Genomic DNA, 21,090 nt, shown 5'->3' with positions numbered 1-21,090 from the left:
CTAGGTCTGCTGACAGAAAAATCAGTTAAATAGAAGATAAAGTTTAATTGCTTTAAATTCATTTTTATGTGGTCGTTTATTCTGGTTTCGGTAATCTGTTTTGGCAATTTTTGAAGTAGTTTATTATTTCTTCTCTCACTGTAGTAATTTGAAGGTCTGTTCTGTTCATTGGGTGCCAATCTTGAAATACTGTAATAACATTCTATATTCTGGTAGTTATCGCAATACCACATTTAACCGAACCCAAGTTTTCGTCAAAATTACAGGGGGTGCTAAAATTTAATTTTTCAAAAATAATAACTTCTTTGTTACAGAAGGATCTATGGCAAATATGTGTGAAACAAAATATCAGCCAAATGCTCGCCACAGCTTCGGTGGCATACGTCTATCCGATGGTCCAAATGTTCAATGACACTCATCACACTAATTGAGGCTCAATGTTGTTAATCTGCCGAATTATCTCATCCTTTAGCTTTTGAATTGTTTTYCGCTTATTGACGTACACTTTTTCTTTCAAATATCACCAATAAGTCCAACGGTGTCAAGTCACAAAATCGAGGTGGCCAGTTAACAGCGCCACGACKTGACAGAACACGGCCATTGAATTTCTCGCGGAAGAAAGCCATTGTTTCGTTGGCTGTGTRGCCAKAAATTGAGGATATGGACCTGGACGATATGCGGTTCCAACAGGACGGTGCCACTTTGCCAATATTTAAAAGAAAAATTGTASGTTAATAAGCCAAGAATAATTCAAGATGGGTAYAATTCGGTACATTAACGACATTGAACCTCAATTATGTCTCAGTGTCATTGAATATATGGACCATCAGACAGGGGTATGCCACCGAACCCGTGGCGAGCATTTGGCCGATATTTTGTATCACACATAAATGTCATAGATCCTTCTATCATAATAAAAAATATTGAGATAATTCTCTGAAAAGTGTTTGTTTTATTTACAATTAACATCGTACGTTTATGTTGGACCATCATTTATATGGAAATTTCTGGTGCATAGGTTTGAACCCTTGCTTGAACTAAGACCTATCGCAGAACCGTACTTCGTGCTTTAAGATATCATTTGGATTAGATGACAGGGTATAGCAATCTGTAATTTTTCGCAGTGTTCAGAAATATCTCGAAATTAATTCATGCAGACATCCTACAAGCAAATATGGCCCTTACCACAAATAACACAAATTCGATAATTTAAAATTAACTAGTTGACTACAAGAGAGCATTGGTAATAACGCAGTAAAATATCTAATTGAAGGGTAATTTCTTTTTGTGACAGTTCTTGAGATCTCCATAATTCTACAAATATTCTTTCTTTTCCTTCTGCCACTTCTAGAGGACCTTGAGGTCGGTTATTTGCAAAGTACTTGAAAGTTTGTCTTTTTACTCAGCTTTCGCTTGCTTGCCGACTATGTCTCCCACATTGTACCCCATATAGTTCTTTCCTTCTCTGTCAGTGTGTAGATATAATTCTGAAGGTTTCCAACTTTGCTGACTTTACCATTTTTTTGTGTCATTCGGATAAACTGGAGTCTTGAGCTAGCACTGAGCTGACAGGTTTTATTGACTGCCAATTTCATCTGGGTGCACATACTCATTATTCTAGACTAGGCCTTTTAAACTAATATTAGTATGCTATTTTAATGTGTATTGATTTGCTATCAGATTTCTGCATGAGGTCTCGCCGTCTAAAGCTGAATTCTCACCATATTTGGCTCTCTACCTGTGGACGCGTCAATCGATCTTGCCATACCATAAAATATACTAAAGCGGAAACTGATTCATTTGCAGGTAAAATGAAATAATAACTTTATTGGGAAAATAAAATGTGCCGAAGCTGCTTCTTCTGGTGTGGATGTGCCAAACGAGTGCAGCCAGCGTACATAGTCAAGCACAAGCTTACTGTTTTCATTTTATCCTACATTTTTATACAACTGTCTGCCATGTTAAGACTCTCGCCAGTTAAGCATCTTGGTCATGCTTTGGTGTGAACGTGTCATTTGATTCGCCAAACGAGGAGGCTGATTATCCGTTTGATCGCCTTTTTTTTCCATTACAAATTTACAACTTGTTCATGATTTATAAAAACACATATATTTTGTGTCTATTGTGCTACACACACTTCGTATTCGACTTGTTCAGTGACAGAGCTAAAAATAAATGAGTTGGTTTTGATAGGCTTTTTATTCGCCAGTTGTTATTATTTGCCATTAACTTTATATGGTGAAATATTCATTCAAAATTACATTAACATATCATGGTGAAATATTCTTCTTCTTTCTGTACCCATTATCTCATATTGCTCTTCTCGATCAATGCTTTTTCTCAAGTCATAAAATACGCATTCACATCGTAGATGAGTTTAATTGATCTGTATGAATTTGGGTCCTTTTTAGAAAGTTGTATGTTGATGCCTTTACTGCTTTAGAACAAGTCTTAGTTTTGCTTGCTTCTTACCTCCGCACTTGATTAATTTATTTGGAACCTCGTCTACTCCTGCCAACTTTTCGGTTTTCAAGCACTTTCTTCAAATTTCAACTTAAAATCCTGTTTCAAGACTGTACATTTGTTTGCAATCTTTTTCACAATATTATATGCTGTATGGATCAATATTGTAAAACGTTACAGACTCAGTGTCTCTAGTAAAATTAACTTAAAATTAAAATTATACGGGCTTGTTCCTTGAATTTCATATATGACTTTAACAGTAAATGAACATCGCACCAATGCCGGTCTGGTTGAATAAAGAAAATAATTTCTACATAGTAAAACCAAAACCAATAAAACAAATCTGCACTTAAAAAAAAACGATTTGTTAAAATTTCATGAATTGAGAAAACGCACCTAATTAAATTAGTGCCCAAGCTGCAGGTGCTTTAACGTGATGAATATGGATACATGTATGGATGTCGTAAATTAGTAAATAGTAAATTAACATCTTGCCTCAATCTTCTCATTATACCGTCGTTCCATATTGCTTTCATATATCTTATTAATATTGTCCTTCGAGTTCAGGAATTTAATAAAGTTAACTGGATAATTCGATCTTTGATCTTTTGAGCCAATTACTTGTCTTCTTCGAGTACCTACAGCAAAGCTGTACTGATAACGCAAACAATTAGCTTCATTTGCATACCGATTAAGCTTTCTATCCATAGTGCAGCCTAGCACACATCGAGCAATAATTAAATTAACTATGAATTTAACGCTACAGACAAAGGGGCTGTTCCAAGCAAGCCTAATTGCACCGTATAAAATTGAGCTTTGATTAAATTACCTTAGTATTTAAAGTACAAGTACCATACTATCGTGTTGGGTTGACTCTTAAATATAATAAAATTTCAATAAAGATATTATGTTAAATAACAACGTCTAAAATAAATAATAGGGCGTGTTAATTAAAAATTCGACAGTGTTTATTTTATGGCTAATTTGTTTTCCTCAGTAATAAAGAGGAAAGGAGAGGAAGTCTGGAACATCCAGACCAATTATAATTATCAGTTATGTAAATATTATCATATGTTTTAAAAAAAATAAATAATAGGTTATAGTACATTTTTCGTGATTTAAGCACCACTAACCAATATGCTGATTCAAACGGGGTGCAAAGATACAAATAACTGGTGACATTGCAGTAGGCATCCATTTAAACAAATTAAGCGTAATTTCTTTAGTTATACGATGGAGATTAAGGCTTAGATTATACACTTTTTCGTGTATTTCCCAAGACTCGGTTTTTTTAATTGCTTCCGAAAAACACTTGCAGTCAGGTTTAGAGATATTATGAATAATTTTAGTATTTTCTATTGGTTCGCCTCCCAACTAATTAACTATATAGCTATTTTCTTCAAGCTGCCACTAACCACCATCAAACGAATGTAAACAGAATGGCAACAAAATATTGACCATGGACAAGTTCATTGACCATCTGAACAGACAAACCATACAGCCAACATTCTACTCAAAAGCAAAATAGCATCAAAACCCCATACGACAAATCGTGCTGACCGCATGTTTTGGAGACCGAAGCAAAAGTTCAACAATATCCGTTTTTCCAAGACGGATATTCCCAAGTTGAAAATTAGAAAGCGGTTATATCGGAAAGTTGGGAAACAACAAAACGGACGCTTTTAAGCGGAGCAACACGCAAACCATTTTTACTTTTTGTCCAAGTGTAACGAGCTAAATCGAAACGCTGGTGGGACGACAATATCAAACAACCTTCAGACATAAAACTAAGATTCAGACTGCCTAAGGTCGACGAACAGGTTTTCCCTTACAACTGTAGGAGTCTTCCAAAAACCATTCTGTTGTAGAAGCACCTACGTGGGAACACAAAAAAATTAGTTTAAATCACTGGGGGTGCCTGAGGTTGGCGCATTTCGCCATCTAAACCTGTCTATTTCAAAAGCTCATGACGGCACTGCTGCCGAAAGCTTTTCATTGTTTTAAATCTGTTTATTAATAATAATCGACAGTTGCAAAAGAAAACACAACATACAATTCGCAGAAACCCAAGCCAACAGGCTCCAGTCCGCAATCAACAAAACACGAGGATGTAACAGAGCGGACACGATCCCAGCATATATAACAGACAACGACGAGAAATTGCATCAGTGCAACGTGAGGTTTCGAACGAAATACTCCTGATGATGCACGCCAGGCGTACTTGCAAAATGTCAGGATGAAATTATTTTCCAAAACGACCTAAAAATTCAAAATTCAGTCGTCTGCAACAATTTCATCTTCAAGTCCGTGGTCTCTCTTGGATGTTTAGCTAGATGTTCGACCTTTGCGTTTTCACTCAAGATCACAAACCATTTTATCAGTTAAGAACATTTAAAGTGTTTTCTTGCGCGAATATCAAATTTCAGTACACAGTACAAAACAGAACTTAAAAGTTCAAAATATATAAATAATTTGTTTAAATTTTTTCACATACAAAAGCTATTGAGAATGTTTGTTTGGGCAACTAAAACCCCGCCGATCTGTAAATAGCTTTGCCAAATTGTAAGCAATGTAGGCTAAGCACTAATTAAGTTCACTGATTTTAACGTAAACGGCGATTAATAATCATATGAATATTGGCGTATCATTTTCAGATTTATTATGTGAGTAATAAGTAAACTGTTTATTTGCATGTTTAATTGGGTGTATCACTGAACAAATAAGTAGAGTATTATAACGAAATAGGCTTAATCGTTTTGCGAAATAATGGAAAATTTGTCTAGTAATTAGTCGATAGTTTTAAAACAGTTGCATGTTCAGAACTCAACCGTTCGTAACATTCGTTGCAAAATTAACCATTAAAATTGCTTTGTCTAAATTAAAAAAAACTTGTATCTGACTTTGTCTTTGGAACACGACTAAATGAAAGACTTAAATGTGGGCGTTTAGGTGGCACTTCAACAATCGGCTAATAATAACTGAAGCACGTTCTGCTTTCTTCTAAATCTACAAGGAAACACCTCGAGACAAAACTTCGTCTTTGCAGTGGCCCAAAAACTGTACCAGAATAAATATTTGGATAAACCATGAGATGGTATCATAAAACAGAGATATTGATAGCCGTGAAGCCAAACCCTTAAAAAGCATCGGAGCAACCTAAATTTTACAAGACGGCAAAAAAATTGAAAATAAAATGTCACGACGCGTGAGTATATACTATGCCAACCTATCAACATTATTTTTATATTTTTATCACTTTCGTGTAAAAAAGTATTGTTTTGTTGGCAGGGCTGAAACAAACAAGGATACTCAATTACAATTTTCATGTTTCATACTCATAAGTGAATATGCTTTATACGGCGGCGTTATGTTTTCTGGATTAGATCAGAAAGATCATTTTATGATGTCAGCTTCTATGCTTCTATTTCAAAATATTATAGTCAGCTGGATATCAAACACAATTTTCAACATTATTCCAATCATGTCAGATATCTGGAGTACGCGAATTCCCGATCCCGGACATAAGATATTCTCCAGCAGGATATGAAGTCAACAGATGTCCATGCAGCTGTGGCGTACTTTAAATTGGATACATTCCGAGATAGTGAAAGAAGTAAATGCGATTAACCCGAATTTAAAGAACGGGCGCTCCTATTGCCCCATTCTGCGTCCACTAGCTTCTGACAGGCAGAGGATGCTATAAATTCGGCAGTCACATCAGTTCAAAATCTCCTCGACCAAACCCGATCAAATCACCAACAAAATCCTAAAAGTCCTCAACCAACTCCTCACCCTGATCAACGCTTTCCTCTCCCTCAGAAAATTCCCAACACCCTGGAAATCTTAATACCTAAAGCCGTCATTTTAATACCTAAACCCTCTAAAAATACAACCTTTTCCCACAATTGGTGACCCTTCAACCTCCTCACCCCGTTTTCCAAAGCTGCCGAAAAACTCTTCCTTGACTGCCTCCTTGCCCGAGCTGCCAAAAACCAATCAATTCCTTGAGAGCAGTTTGGTTTCATGCAAAAACATGACTCCGTTCTGCAAGCCGTCAGGCTAATTCAAGGTTACACGATCGCTGCCCAGAAAAGGTACCCCACCGCAGTCATTTTATGAAGGTTGAAAAAGGGTTTGATAAAGTATGGTACGAGGGATTAATCTGGGAACTCATTAACATAAACAACCTGCCCTTAGTTTTTGTGCAGTACGTGGCAACCTATCTCCACAAGGGAATGTATTTCACACTACTGAACGGAACTAAATCAGGAACCCGCTTCATAGTAGCAGGGCTCCCCGCTCTCCCCTATCCTCTACAAACTCTTCACAGCTGATGCTCCAAACTAACTCTGACCGTAAACTAACTTTTACCGAACAAATAAACAAAATCATTACGAAAAGTGCTAAAACAAGCTGCCATGTGCCAAGTGCTAAAACAAGCTGCTTGTACCCTCTTCTGAAACACAAAATATTCTCTCTCTCAAAAGCAAAATTTTGTTCTACTAAGAAGTTATCCGAACCCAGATTTGTTTCGCCGCTCAGCCAAACTTTCAACTCCAACTTCACCAAACTTAAAACATTCTAAAACAAACTCCTACGTAGAATTGCCCACGTCCCCTGGTACATCCGCAACTCCCAAATCTACGCAAACTTTGAAATGGAAACGATTACGGAATTCACCTCAAGAGTCGACGAAAAGTTCAAATCCAGAGTGGTCAACCACACTAACCCCCTAATCATAGACACCTTCTCCCGAAAAATCCCAAAACACACCTTCTAAACTACTTCTAGTCTAATCGCAGACCCTTCTGGGAGCACCCGCCTTAAGCGGAAAACTCAGCAACTAGTCAAAATTTAAATATATATAAAAAAAAAATATTTCTCCAACTTAACCCGATTCTAACTCTGCTATCCTTTAACGATCTAGGCACTACACTAACGTACGGAGCACTAAAACCTAAGTTAACCAAACGACTCTTCCAAAACTTTTCATTTTGTTAGATTTTAACTTTCACTTTTAATTTAAAAAAAATTAAGACACTAAAACCGTTTTTCATGAAGAAAAAGTTGTAGTTTTCAACCTCACTTGACAATGAGTTTAGAAATTATCAATGCTACTATGCACATTTCCATTGTTTATTTCACATTGCAACTTTATATTTGGTTTGGTTTTTAACACATGTGGTTGCAATTTAAACATTGTTTCGATTCAATTGATTTCGGTTTTTTCTAGTGATTGATTATTGATTGACGTAATAAAACTTTCAAATCCATTTCCATTATCTATTTTCAAGTTTCATAATATATTTAATTTGCTCATAATATTTTTAATCATTAAATAAGAGGTCAAAATTTTTTTTTTCAGTTCAAATGCCTTAGCTAATTCGTGCTGCTAATGTAAAATGATGCTAATGTAAATTTAATAATAACTAGCCTGGGGTGGTGAGAGAATTTAAAACAAGCTGGATCAGTTTGTGTTTAAAAGCCCCACTTTTTTTGTATAAGTTAATAAAACGACGACGTTTTTTGAATGTAGCCTAGGAGTAACATCAGAAAAAATGTTTTCCTGTCTCCAAACACACTTAAGTTTATTATTACTCTGTAAAAATAGAATAATTTCACCTATTGAATGATTTTTAGGTGCTTGAGAAAATCGATAATACAACTGCTTTGGAGCAAGCCGCTTTTAATTAATGGGGAAACCAAGCAAATAGTCTTTCCGTTCGAGATTGTGTGTAATTTTGTGCTCTATGTGAACTGAACTGCTTGGTAAACACAAAGAAGGCAAATCTCATTAACAGCACCCCATTCAATATTAAACCGTTAAAATCCCCCACGAAAGCTGAATAAAATTTTCTCGAATATTGAAACTAAAGATGTAAACACAGGTATGCATTTTTGCCTTAATTTCCTCACTCAATTCCATTGCTAATTGGTTTTAAAACTCGGTGGCTACGATAAAGGACTTAAGCACATAGTGTGTATTCGTATATCAGTAAGCTCTTTTCTTAAGTAGTTGAAGTAAGTTGGTTTAAGTAAGTTTTTCTCATTCAATTGTTGCTTAAGTTGGACCTCATCGTGCCGATATAACACAAACAAAAGAGATATTTAATTTCAAGCACAAATATTAGTCGTAGCTTCAAGCGTTGATTAGGTCAATATTGGGAAATTCTCGTCAAAACCTTGCCCTAAATCCCACGGCGTTTCCAAACTGTGCGTCGCACTAAAGTTTTCCCTTCAATATGTTCCTTTGACATTCCAACTGTGTAAGCAGATTATCCACCCCCATGTCGATTTAACGGTTTACTAAAATGACCTTAATCCATGCGTGGGACTTGGATCTTAACTAAATCAGGCCAACTTTTTGAAATTGAAAATTTGCTTCTAGGCATGAAAATGTGAATATACCTATCATTAGTATGTGAAGTCTAAGTACTGTATTTATTTATGAATCACATACGTTAATTTTAGAAGAGGTACAAGTTTTAAGATCAGCTGGGTTAAGGATGTAAATAACTAAATATATTTATAGAGAGACCAAATTAGTCATGATGGATACGGATGGTCATGATGGATACAATAGTCATGATGGATACACGCGGATGATATAGCTTTGCTGTCCGACAACCTGCTAGATATCAGGGAAATGCTGGAAGATCTTCAGGAAGTGTGTTCTTCAGGAAGTCGGGTTAAGGATTAATATATCAAAAACAAAATTTATTACGAACTTGGTACCTAGTGGAAACATTCCTGTTGGTGACTCTGAGGTGGAGCTCGTGGACAGATACACATATCTTGGTCATGAAATATGAGTCTCAAGAGACAATCAAACATCTGAATTAATGAAACGAATCACGCTCTCTTGGGCTTGGGGACGTGCTTAAGAGGAACCTCCCAATTTGTCTGAAGCGAAAAGTTTTCAATCAGTGCATTTTACCGGTTAAGATGTATGGGGCCGAAACTTTAACTCTGACAGCCACATCTGCTAAGAAGCTTAGAATAACACACCGCAAGATGGAAAGATCGATGCTCGGTGTGTCACTTCGTGACCACGTTAGAAATGAGAACTTACGGGCGAGAACAGGAGTCACGGATGTTATCTACAAGGTGGCAAAGCTCAAGTGGAGCTGGGCTGGACATGTGGCCCGCATGACGGACGGACGATGGACAAAAAGGCTGCTCGAGTGGAGACCAAGTGCTGACAAGAGAAACCAGAAAAGACCTCCCACGTGAGGGTCGGGCCATATTAAAAGAATAACACAAACTGGATGCAAAAGGCTCAAAATAGAGGACAGTGGGAGGAAATCGGGGAGGCCTATATCCGGCAGTGGATGCAAAGTGCTGATTGGTGATGATGATGATGATTCATTTAATAAAAAAATTAAATAGCACAGGATTTACATTATAAGCTGACTCTACTACTGTTTACTTTAGTGGTTTCTCTTCGACATTAACAGAGTTTGGCATAGACACTTTGGTTCAAATAGGAACCTCTTTTCTTCGATGTAGATTACAAATTATCATAAGCAATAAAATATTTCGATCGGGTGTAGCCTTTGGTCAGTCAACTGGACTACGCGGGGTGCATTTTGAATAAAGCAATTGACATGCATCTTTACGTCGATTTCTAAGTTGAATATGGCTTATAACCAATATAGCCTACTTTATTATGGCGTGTCGCTCTTGGCTTAGCATAAGTTATTCAGTTTAATTATTTTTCTCATCTAATTAGATAAATAGAAAATCAGTGCATTCTTACTGAATAATAGTCATTTATATTATAAAGTATGCTGTCAGATTATATCTTCGATAGGTTTATTTCATAATGTTCTGCATTTTATGCAAATTTAAAGTTATTTTCCAAATGTTGAAATGCATATTGTTATAATTAGTTTTTTGAGTATTTTTTGAAATAAAGATGAAACGATGAGTTAGCTACTAGTCGCTCAAACAAATTATTGCGTTAATTGACAGCGCTCATATCACTATCAAAAAATATGTGTAAATTAAAATATTTTATTTTTGCATTATTTAGTCGATTGTATGCGATGAACGAGTATCGGGCAAAAACATCTCTAATATTTTCTTGTACCGTTGGTTTGTAGAAAATGTTTTAAAAATTACTCCCGAATTAGTTTTTCACTTCTGGATTAATGTATTGAGTGGCTTTCAGTTTTAACATTCACATGTAATCTGCCATTGTACACACTATGCTCATTTCTTGCAACAGTAGCATATGTACGGTAAAATGTAACATTAGGGTTATTAAAAAATCGATAAAATTAACTAATCTAAACTTATTCCAATTGACACATTTATACACATTCTAGCTGTTCCGTTGTGTTTGTAAGTCCCGTGATGGAGTTGATGTTGAGAAAAAAAAGCATGTTCTAATTTTTGACGTTTTTATTCCATGTTGTCCATTTCCATCCGTCGTGAGGTCATCCGTGCCATGTTTTCCTGTCGCGCAATGGCTTAGTTTGATAGATTGTGTAGTAGGTTTTGTGGATGACTTAATCCGGTCATTGATCTTAGTGTAATGTGTTCTGTTGTCTGTTTGTGTTTTTCAGTTTTATTGATAGCACTAGCAGTATGTGAAATTCTGTAATCCAATGGAGGTCTACAAAATACTTTGTATAATTTACTAGCGATTTTTGCACCTACTCCTTCGCTTTTGTAAATTGGACGGCATAAGTGCAGTGTCATCAGCGGATTGTATGTACTATGTAGGCAGATTTGATAATGTAATTTTTGTGTTTCTTACTATCACTAATAGTTGTTCGGGAAATATACTGCCAAATGCTTTTCTGATGTCTTTAAAAATACATGATGTAGCGTAATTGCTAAAACATATGTAAGTGCAAAAAAAAGGAATTGGTATGGTCGTATTATCTAATTAATTGTTAAAGTCTAGAATGCGATCGTATTATATTTAATTGTCGGCAATTAACTTTTTACAGTTTTGATTGTCAAAGTTCGGGTGAGTGGAAGTTTTAGGGATCTCTTGAAATAGCATGTGCAGCAATCTGGTAACTCAGAATGTCCTTCAATGCCTTACTAAGAGAAGTCAGTAGTTCTTTATACAGAGCTTGCATATTGTGGTAACAGTCAATTGAACATGAGCATTCTCTGAGTAGAAATTATCTGCACAAAAACAAAAAACAGCTGAAGACAACTGTGGTGTTCGTTGACTGCAGCAAACGACACGGTCTGGAGAGAGGGACTCTTCATATTTGTCAACGTGGTACCGTGCAGGTGAATAGCATCCCTGTTGAACAACATTCTCTGTGATCGGCCTTTCCAAATTTCAACAGGAGGGAGCAAGATCAAAATGAGACCTCTCAATAATGGACTTCCTCAGGGCTCGGTACCTGCCCGCACCTGCCCTGTTTAATCTATCCGAAATGCCGCACACCTGGCTCTTGCATCGCGGAGTAAAACCATAGGGGAGGCCAGTAACACGATGTCGTAAGATCTGGCCGTGCTGGTGGGATATTTCGCCGACTGTAGACTAATCCCTAATATGCATAAAACTGAAGTGCTGTGCTTCCACCTGAACAATAAACAAGCACGACTACAGCCCCAAGTATATTTCAACAATCTACTACGCTAGAATCCGTACCCAAAATATCTAGGGGTAACCATGGACCGAACTCTTTCATATAAAACGCACCTAGAGACCACCGCAGCTAAAATAAACACCAGAAATAATATAATTCACAAATTATGCGGAATTACTTGGGGCGCGGAAGCATCGACTCTCAAAACTTCAGCAATTAGTCTTGTTTACTCCGTGGCTGAATACTGTGCCCCAGTCTGCCATGTAAAGACTATCGACACCAAACTCAACGAAACAATCGGAACAATTAGCGGCTGTTCAAAGAGCACACCGTTGCCTTGGCTCCCGGTTCTGAGCAATACTGCACCTCATACCATCCGCAGACAAGAGAGCTTAGTTTACGAATATAATAAAATAGTGTTAAGCCTCTACTCCCAGCGCACAATGAATGACCTTCCTGATGCCTGCTTGATGAGACTGAAATCTAGATCCCCCCACTACCTCTGGCAGCACAACTCAGCGGAGAGAACTTTCATTTGACCGATAAATGGAAGGAAGACTGGGAGGCCTCGGGACTGGCCCAGGCAGTTCATGTAATTGGTCCTACAGTGCCCTTACTAGGAATGCAGCTGCTTCGCCTTGAGTGGAAAATACTCAAGAGGATAAAAACATCTCACGACATATGCTGTGACTCGTTCTATAAATGGGGACTCAGTGAGACATCGACTTGTGACTGCGGATAACCTCGCCAGACTGTTCGTCACATTGCAACTGAGTGCCCACTCACAGCATATAGGAGAGAGGAGAGCTATTTCTTTGAGGTCACTGACCTTGTGTTGGACTCGATTAAAGGCTTTGATTATAAAATCTAATTTTTAATCGTGTTGTACGTAGAATGTTATTTTAGTGACTGTACTATGATATCCTTTCTTGTATTGTGTGAATATGTATTTGCAACGTCGTTCTTAAGAACTAAATCCATGTAAGCCATACGATAAATAATGAAATCTGCACAATAATCAATTTTATATTGTAAATACCAATCGGACGCAAACGTATTTTCCATTAGTATACTAATTAGGTAATTTAAATCGTATATTTGAAAAATCAGTGAAAAGTGCATTCATCCATTAATTGGACTTACCTCTGAGTTATACAAGGTGTTCCGTAAATATGTTAAAATATTTTAACAGCATGTTCTCCTAGTCATTTTAGAATTGGATTTCTTGAGAATTTTTTTAATTTGAGGTCTTATTTTTGAAATATTTGATCTCCAAAATGGCGAAAAATATTAGTTTTTGTTGTTTTTCTTTCAAACGGTTCAACATAGGATCTTCAATTTTGGTATACAGTATAAGCTAATTGAGTGCCATTCTGTGGTAGTGTTTTGTAGTTCAGTTTAGTTTCATACAGGGTAGAAAGTGGAACCCTTACTTTTGTTTTTTTCAGAACTTTTTTGTGTGCACTTAAACTTTTATCAACATAATTTTTTAAATTACTACAAGTTATTTATCAGCTTTTTTATCTATTATTGTTTTTTCCCAAGACCACTAGTTTGCCCGCAAAAAAATTAAATCGTTTCGGCTTGATCAAAACTTTCCAAGCCTTATTGGGACAGGTCAAGAAGCTCCTATAAACTCGCCTCCTAGATCTTCCGATCTAAACGCGCTGGATTTTTACTTCTGGAGCCATTTAAAAAATACGGTATATTCAACAGAAGTGAATACAATCGAAGAACGGAAAATAATATTTAATATTTCTCACCAAATAAAAACTTCAGTGCAAACTTTACGGTCTGTAAATTTAAATTTCATTAAAATACTGCGATTATGCCAAGAATGTCAAAGTGACCAATTTTAACAGCTGCTAAGTTAACATTAACGGTTAATTAAATTTAATTTTGTTTTTGTTACCATGTTATTATTTAAGTCCAATTGATTTAAGCTTAATATCTGTAATCTGAACCAAAATACACAATTTAGAAAATTAATTTAGGTTGTTAGTAATCAACTAATAATGCGTACCAAAATTTTTATATGAAAACGTTATTAGATTTTAAAAAATTAACTTAATTACTTACACATTTTGAGAACGGCAAAGAAAACGATTTTATTTTTTTGCGGATAAACTAGTGGTCTTAGAAAGATAGAAAAGTTGGTAAATATCTTGTAGTAATTGTAACAAAATTATGTTGAGAAAAGTTTAAGTGTACACAAAAAAGTTCTGAACAAAACAATAGTAGGGGTTCCACATTTCTACCTTGTACAAAAGTAAACTGAACCACGAAACACTATATAAAATGGCACTTAATTAGCTTATAATGTATACCAACATTGGAGCTTCTATGTTTAACCGTTTTAAAGGAAAACAACAAAAACTATAATTTTCCGCCATTTTGGAAATCAAATATGGCAACAACGAAACCTCAAATTAAAAAAATTCTCCTCTACAAAGACCCCCCTCTAAAATGATTAGGAGACCACGCTGTTAAAATATTTTAACACATTTACGGAACACCCTGTATATGCTTATTTCGCTGTGAAGCAGAACAGTGTTTTCGTTACTAATTACAAATTAACTTGAAACAGTACACCATTTGTATAATCTGTATTTTAAAAACTTTACTTTTTCTTTCAAATCCTTCATTAAGTCACATTCAGTTTTATGATTATCTAATTATTGTGTCAATTGTGTTAGGAATTTTTTTTTTTCATCCATCAACTGTTTGACTAACGAACTATTTATTTTTGTTATAAAAAAAAAATTGAACGAAATTTCCTAGAAAACCTTCAACTAATCAATGCAGACAACTTCAGAAACCGATAAAAATTGTGTGCTGTAACACTTCGGCTTAAGTATCCGCCTCATTAAATTTTTTTGAGTTTTTTCACTCAATCTAGAACTATAGCGGGTTATTTACAATGTACGTATTAAACGATCTATGTGTAGCAAATAATAATATTCCCTATATTAGTTCTTCATGTTATGTGATATTAAGCAAGACGTAGCAAGCATCTCATAAAAGCGAAAAGTTGGGAGAAACGAATATATTATCCATTACCTTTCAATAAACTGAAACGACGGCTAAGTAGAAATATGTAGGGTGCTCCTCGAATATGCCGCGACTGTTTTGTAAAGTAAAATTTATAAAATGGAAAATTTATTGTCGTACAAAGTGTACGCCAGACGATGCTAAAGGCGCGGTCTGAAATAAGCATAACTTTCATTTATGGGTCTAATTCAGAATATAGACTTGCCTATACATTTAAAAAAGCTCTAAATTTGTCCAATACAGCATTGAAAATTAACTATTTTCTACATTTTTAAACGTTTACTCCCCCGACTATATAGAAGTTGGCCGTAGATTTTAGAAAAGGATGAACCAGATATTTTGATTATGTTTTAAAAATTAAAAGTTTTAAAATCAAAGTATATTTTTACGCTAGAACCTCACTCGGCACGTTTGCGAATATTCCAGACAACTTACTTTATAGAAAACCTAATTTCTATTAAGCTTGATATAATCTTTAAAACTTATTTCGCAAAGGTCCCTTTGTGTTTCCCATTAGGATAAGTACCTAGCTTGAACTTAAAAAGTTCAAAAAAGTATAATTAAAAATGAGTTCAAATAAAAATTTGTAAAAGTAGCATCCACAATCAATCACCATTAAAAACCCTTAACATAGACTTTAGTCATAGAGAAATTATTTCAATTTTATACTTATTTTGAACTTCAAAATCAAATCTGACCCAAAAACAGAGACATACTTTAAAAGGGCGATTCAAAGGTTTCAATAAATTGGAAAAACTATATCCGAATTCATGAAAAGCAAGCCCTATACGTTCGTATCTTGCTTCACCATTAAAAAAAAACTTTCCCTAAAAATATAGTAAAATATTTTTCAACGTATTAGTAATAATGTTTAATAACCACATTATAGAAAAACTAGTAGGAATTTTGGGAAAGATTAAAATTTTAAGGCACATATAAAAATCTACATCGCAAAATGAACAAGGGGCGATGTCAAATGAGTATGCCCTGGAATCTTCGGAGCTATGTGATAATTCATCAAGATAGTTATTGCTGCCGTAGTTCATATTATTGAACGGACATTTCGATTTATCATGGCGGGTCAAGCGAGGGTAAAATAATATTCTTCTACGAGTAGTGGTCGCACGGATAAATTATCAGCGAAGAATCGTCTCTTCACAGCTTGCATTTTTGCACTTGCGATATTGTGGGAGAGTTTAAAGCTTCGACATCTGAATACGCTTGTGATAAATCTGCCAATGTGGCTTTATGTATATTATTCGTCATTCTAAACTGGACTGGAAATAGTAATAAAAGAGTATGCTTCAGACTGGATACAAAATTCAGCAAAGTATGCAATTTAAATAAATATGTGCAGTTGCCGTAGGATGAATGAGATTAAGGTGTTTTAACTTGCGTGACACATAAAGCAGTTTTTCTTATCATGTACTTCGAGATATGGATAAGGAACTCACATCATGCGGCAAAATTAGTTTCACACATAGGCGAGGAAATACCACCCACCAAAGCAGGCAAGCTGAATGTCAAAAACGAGTTGTTCTTCTTATTAAGCTTATATAAAAAAATCAAAAAATCTGTTGAAAATGCATACTGCTAGGTAACAAACTTTTTTATTTGTTCATTCAAACTTTTAAAATTTTATATTTTAATGCCTGCAGCTATTGTGTATTTATGTAAATAAAAATCTTTCGTCCGTACCAAAGAATTAATTCAACAACCCTCAAACCCAAAACTACAGGCACATTTCGGTATTCCGTGTACCGCGAAAACTGTCTCAATACCTTGCTAAAAAACGCTGCCTGAAATAGTAAGAAAAGACAGAGTGACATACCAATTTAGCTTTATGGAAGTTCTTCATTGACTGTTTAAGCAAGGATTCGCGTGTGAAATCTTAACACGCAACCCATAGACAATATACCTAAATGGACATAAGTGAGCAAGTCTCTTGGTGGGCATCAATACGAATTGGTAAGCAGTGTACTTGATTACTAGTTATTTAATTAATAGTGTCTGGCAGAAAGCACCACTCTAAAAAATATAAATTCACACACCAAACGACTTAGTATTCGTTGTCAAGCGCCAAGTTGGCAACAGGCAGCAGTCAATACGCATTGAGAACACATGTGCGGTGTCATATTCTTCTGAACAAGGAATCCACAATGTTCACAAGGAATCCACAATGTTCACAAGGAATCCACACTCCTCGCTACATTTTTGTACACTATACTGCCATAACATTAAATAGTCCGACAAGTCAAAGATCTAATAGACAAACCCGGAGACAATGAAACCTCACAAAAAATGAACTTCTACTGTATTAAATCGGACTCCCGACGAAACAAGCATGCCAACATGACCCAAAACTTTCAGAACCGAGTCCCAACAAGTGCGAATCACTCTACTTGTTATCAGTTTGACTTTAATTATTGATGTATCTTTAGCGTCACATTATGCCCTAAATAAATAGTAGTTTAGTCAATTTTATTAATTTTCTTTATTTATTTTATATAGGCATCAAAAGCCGATTCAATGAACATGTTTTAAATAATAGCGGAGACCAACTAATCCAATTATCTGCACATCACAAACTTAAATCAATAATAAGTTTTATCCGCATAAACAACAACATAATTAGATTTTTGAAAACACCAGAGGACAAAAACCAACCAACAATTATCATAACAGACCGTAATATTCACCAATCTGAAATCTTAGATGTAAGCGTTTTAAGTTCAGGAAATACAGGAACCACTCACATGTTGGTATTAGCTAAATTAAGGATCTATGTACAAAGAAAACCGAAAAATAATCCCGAAACAATACCAATCAAAACCAACAAAGCAAGGCAACCAAAATAGGGTTCTGGGAGAAATATTCTATACACATGGAGCATGATCTATACGGTAGTCAAAGAAAGATAAGGAAATTGATACGAATACACAAAAAACGAATGACTGAAAATGTACAAACCAAAACAATGAGAGAAGAGTGGCAGATATACATTGAGATTCTATATTGTGACACACATATCGACGAGATAATAAGACAAGAACGGGAAAATGATTACAACGACCAGTAAACAAAAACAAAGTGGACAAAAACCAGACAATAACAAAACATAAAATTGAACTAGTAGGCTTCTAGTAGGTAGGTTTCTAGGCTGAAAAATATGAACGCTCTTCAAAAGTATTCACAAACATCCTAGCAGAAAAAAATGAACAGACCGTAATCAGTGAACAACAACAGGGTTTTCGACAAAGCAGATAGATGCCATATTAATTTTAAGGGAAATAGTGGAGAATCCACTGAAAATAAAAACTTGCCCTTATCTGCTTTGTCGACTTAACGTAGACATTTGATAGGCCTAGACTATATGATGTCCTGAAATTATTAAAGGAGCGACATTTGAATCCCAAAACAATTGATGGCATTAAAAAATGAACATCGAAAATAGCACCTCTATAAAAGCAAACATTAAGCTTTCCAACAAGATACCAGTCTGAATAGGAATAAGGTAAGGGGATGGTCTCAGCATAATATTCTTTAATGTCATAATGGATAAGATGATCATGGAAGCACAATCCTAGAACACAAATAATAGCAGCAGTTAGGGTATCAGGATATATCCGATACATAATATGCAGAAATAAATATATGAGTACTGAATTCAAAACGAGACCAACGTACAAAAAGGATCAAAATGACCTGTACAACTACAAACAATTGTAAAAATAACCCACGCAATTCCAACAACTAGACAATCCAGTTACCTGTTCCCCGGTTCCACCCTGTTCGAGCAGCTTCAACAGGAACTGTTTTATTTTTTCGTTTTTGTAAATTTCAATTAGAGTATATGATTAAAATATAAATATCAATTACAACTAGGAAACTACATAAAATTTCTCTTTATAAAACACATACCGAAAGACCAATTGATCGATAGCCTATTTTCACTTAAAAATAAATATTGCTGATATATCTGTATATGTAGATATAATATCAATATATTTGTGTCAAACTCGAATTTTTGTTTGCCAAGTAAGGAGAACCCTGTAAAATTTGAATAATCTAAGTACTAACTAACTTGCATGCATACCGCCTATTATTTGAAAAGAACATATATTTCATCAAATGGGCCAGCAACTATGATTTAATGAAAAGCGGTATTGATGAATTAAGTACGACAGCAAATATCTGCTGCATATTTTCGCTTCCATTTTGAGGGAAAATTCCTGAGCGGCGAATTCATTTTCACTTCTTTATAACAATCGTTTGTAAGCTCAACGGACATGACCTGAATACTTAATATTCTACCGCATCGCGTCTAAGTTCCCGTCTGCGAGTTGAACTTTTCCGACACGTAGCTAGAGCCTTGCACCATTGATTATTTTGAGAAAAGCCTTTACATTTTACTTTAATTACTTCAGACAATTAAGTGATTTGTTCATTAATGTGTTTTAGCATATTCGATAACATTCCAACGGTTCTCTTTATTCGACAAACCTTACTTTGCTCCAACCAAAACGAGCATTGCAATGTTTGCCTATACCAACGTAAATCCTAATTTAGAAAATGGCCTTTTAACAAAATCAAATATTAAAAGAAGAGCAAATCAAATACTCGGCAGTAGCTCTTTAAATAGAACTAATTCTTAACTAAACTCTGCAACTTCGTTGTTAAAATTTAATCCATTTATTCAACAGATCAAGGAAAAATTGCAATCTTCACAAGTAGAGAAAACACACGCTTTCTACTTGGGTTAGGTAACGCTAAAACCGGTACGGTACGAAACATTGTAGAAACTAAACGATAAAAAAACCCGGGATGAATTGCAAGAAAGTTAAGCTCAATAAGAATAAATATTATTCAATGAGTAGAATAATTTTGGCAATAATAAAATTCTATATATTTCGTAATGAGAAAACGAAATGGGAATAAATATTAAATAATATTATATTAGGGACATGAAACTAAACTGGTGAGGATTTATCAATATGAAGAACATTTGTAATATAAGCATTAGTTCATCAAATCCAATAGATGTTCTGTGAAATTATGGAATTGGCTCTTATCAGTCCCTAGCTAACACTTCAGTTCCGGACCTATTCCGCGCATTTAAATACAATATTTACTTCCCTACTATCTACACCAATTTTTATGACTTTTAATTTTTTTAAGCGTTTCATTAACGCCGCTATTGCGCTAGTTACTTTTCCCCATATTGATTGGCCACTAAATTGTGCTAGTTACCAAATGTGGGCAAATATAATAAAACAGCTTGGAATAGGGATGCGATCGATAAGTTTTACGATTGATTGCGAACTTAGAGCCTATTGGAGATTATTGCAAATTGTTAAGATTTTGTGGGAACTTTTGAGGATTATTTCTTGTTTACTAACTGCGCAATAACGATGTGGGCAGGGAAACGGATCTGACGACACTAGGAAGTAAGGGAATACTAGGGTTTATACTATTGTTGGTTTTCAATGTGTTTCTTGTGTTTACACTCCGTGAAGTGTGCATAAATGTTACTGAGGTTGACCCAACATCCAAGATCCAATCCAGTTAGTAAAGAAAGTATGTAGTAAGTAAGTAAAGTTGACGACGGCCAAGAAGATTACTTTAAAAACGATCATAAAGTCGATAATCAACCGGCTTTATTGCCGGATAAATTTGGGGAAAGTTGTAATGGTTAGTATGCATGTTTGTCAGATTGGGTTAGTAATATTTCGGGGATTATTTGAAGTTTGATGTTTGGATATTTGCATCTCTCTCCCAAATATCAGCAGTCTTCATCATGGGTTTGTCTGGCAACCTGATGGTTGCCCCCTTTACGGACCACCGTTATTGATGGGAAGGGACGAAAAATGGACCTAGCAGGGTCACCGAGCAAAGGGCAATCAAGTACCAACGATAGTGGAGAAGAGCCGATCGTTCTTCCCAAGATCAAGCGGATCAGTACGAGAAATTGCCGAAGATAGTCGATCACCGTCACCTTGGTCGCCGAGTCCGCCAT

General features: G+C 35.4%; 1 protein-coding gene across 6 annotated transcripts in view; it reads right to left on the bottom strand.

Moving 5' to 3' along the window:
- LOC109544355 (cAMP-specific 3',5'-cyclic phosphodiesterase) overlaps window positions 1–21,090 on the bottom strand; it is a 796,409-nt gene that overhangs the window by 282,295 nt on the left and 493,024 nt on the right. The window lies entirely within an intron of this gene.

Source organism: Dendroctonus ponderosae, unplaced genomic scaffold, assembly GCF_020466585.1.
Source record: "Dendroctonus ponderosae isolate FM_Combo_2020 unplaced genomic scaffold, Dpon_F_20191213v2 Dpon_F_20191213_5, whole genome shotgun sequence".
Taxonomy (NCBI): Eukaryota; Metazoa; Arthropoda; class Insecta; order Coleoptera; family Curculionidae; genus Dendroctonus; species Dendroctonus ponderosae.
The sequence above is the reverse complement of the archived record's forward strand: the minus strand, read 5'-3'. Positions and strand labels throughout refer to the sequence as shown.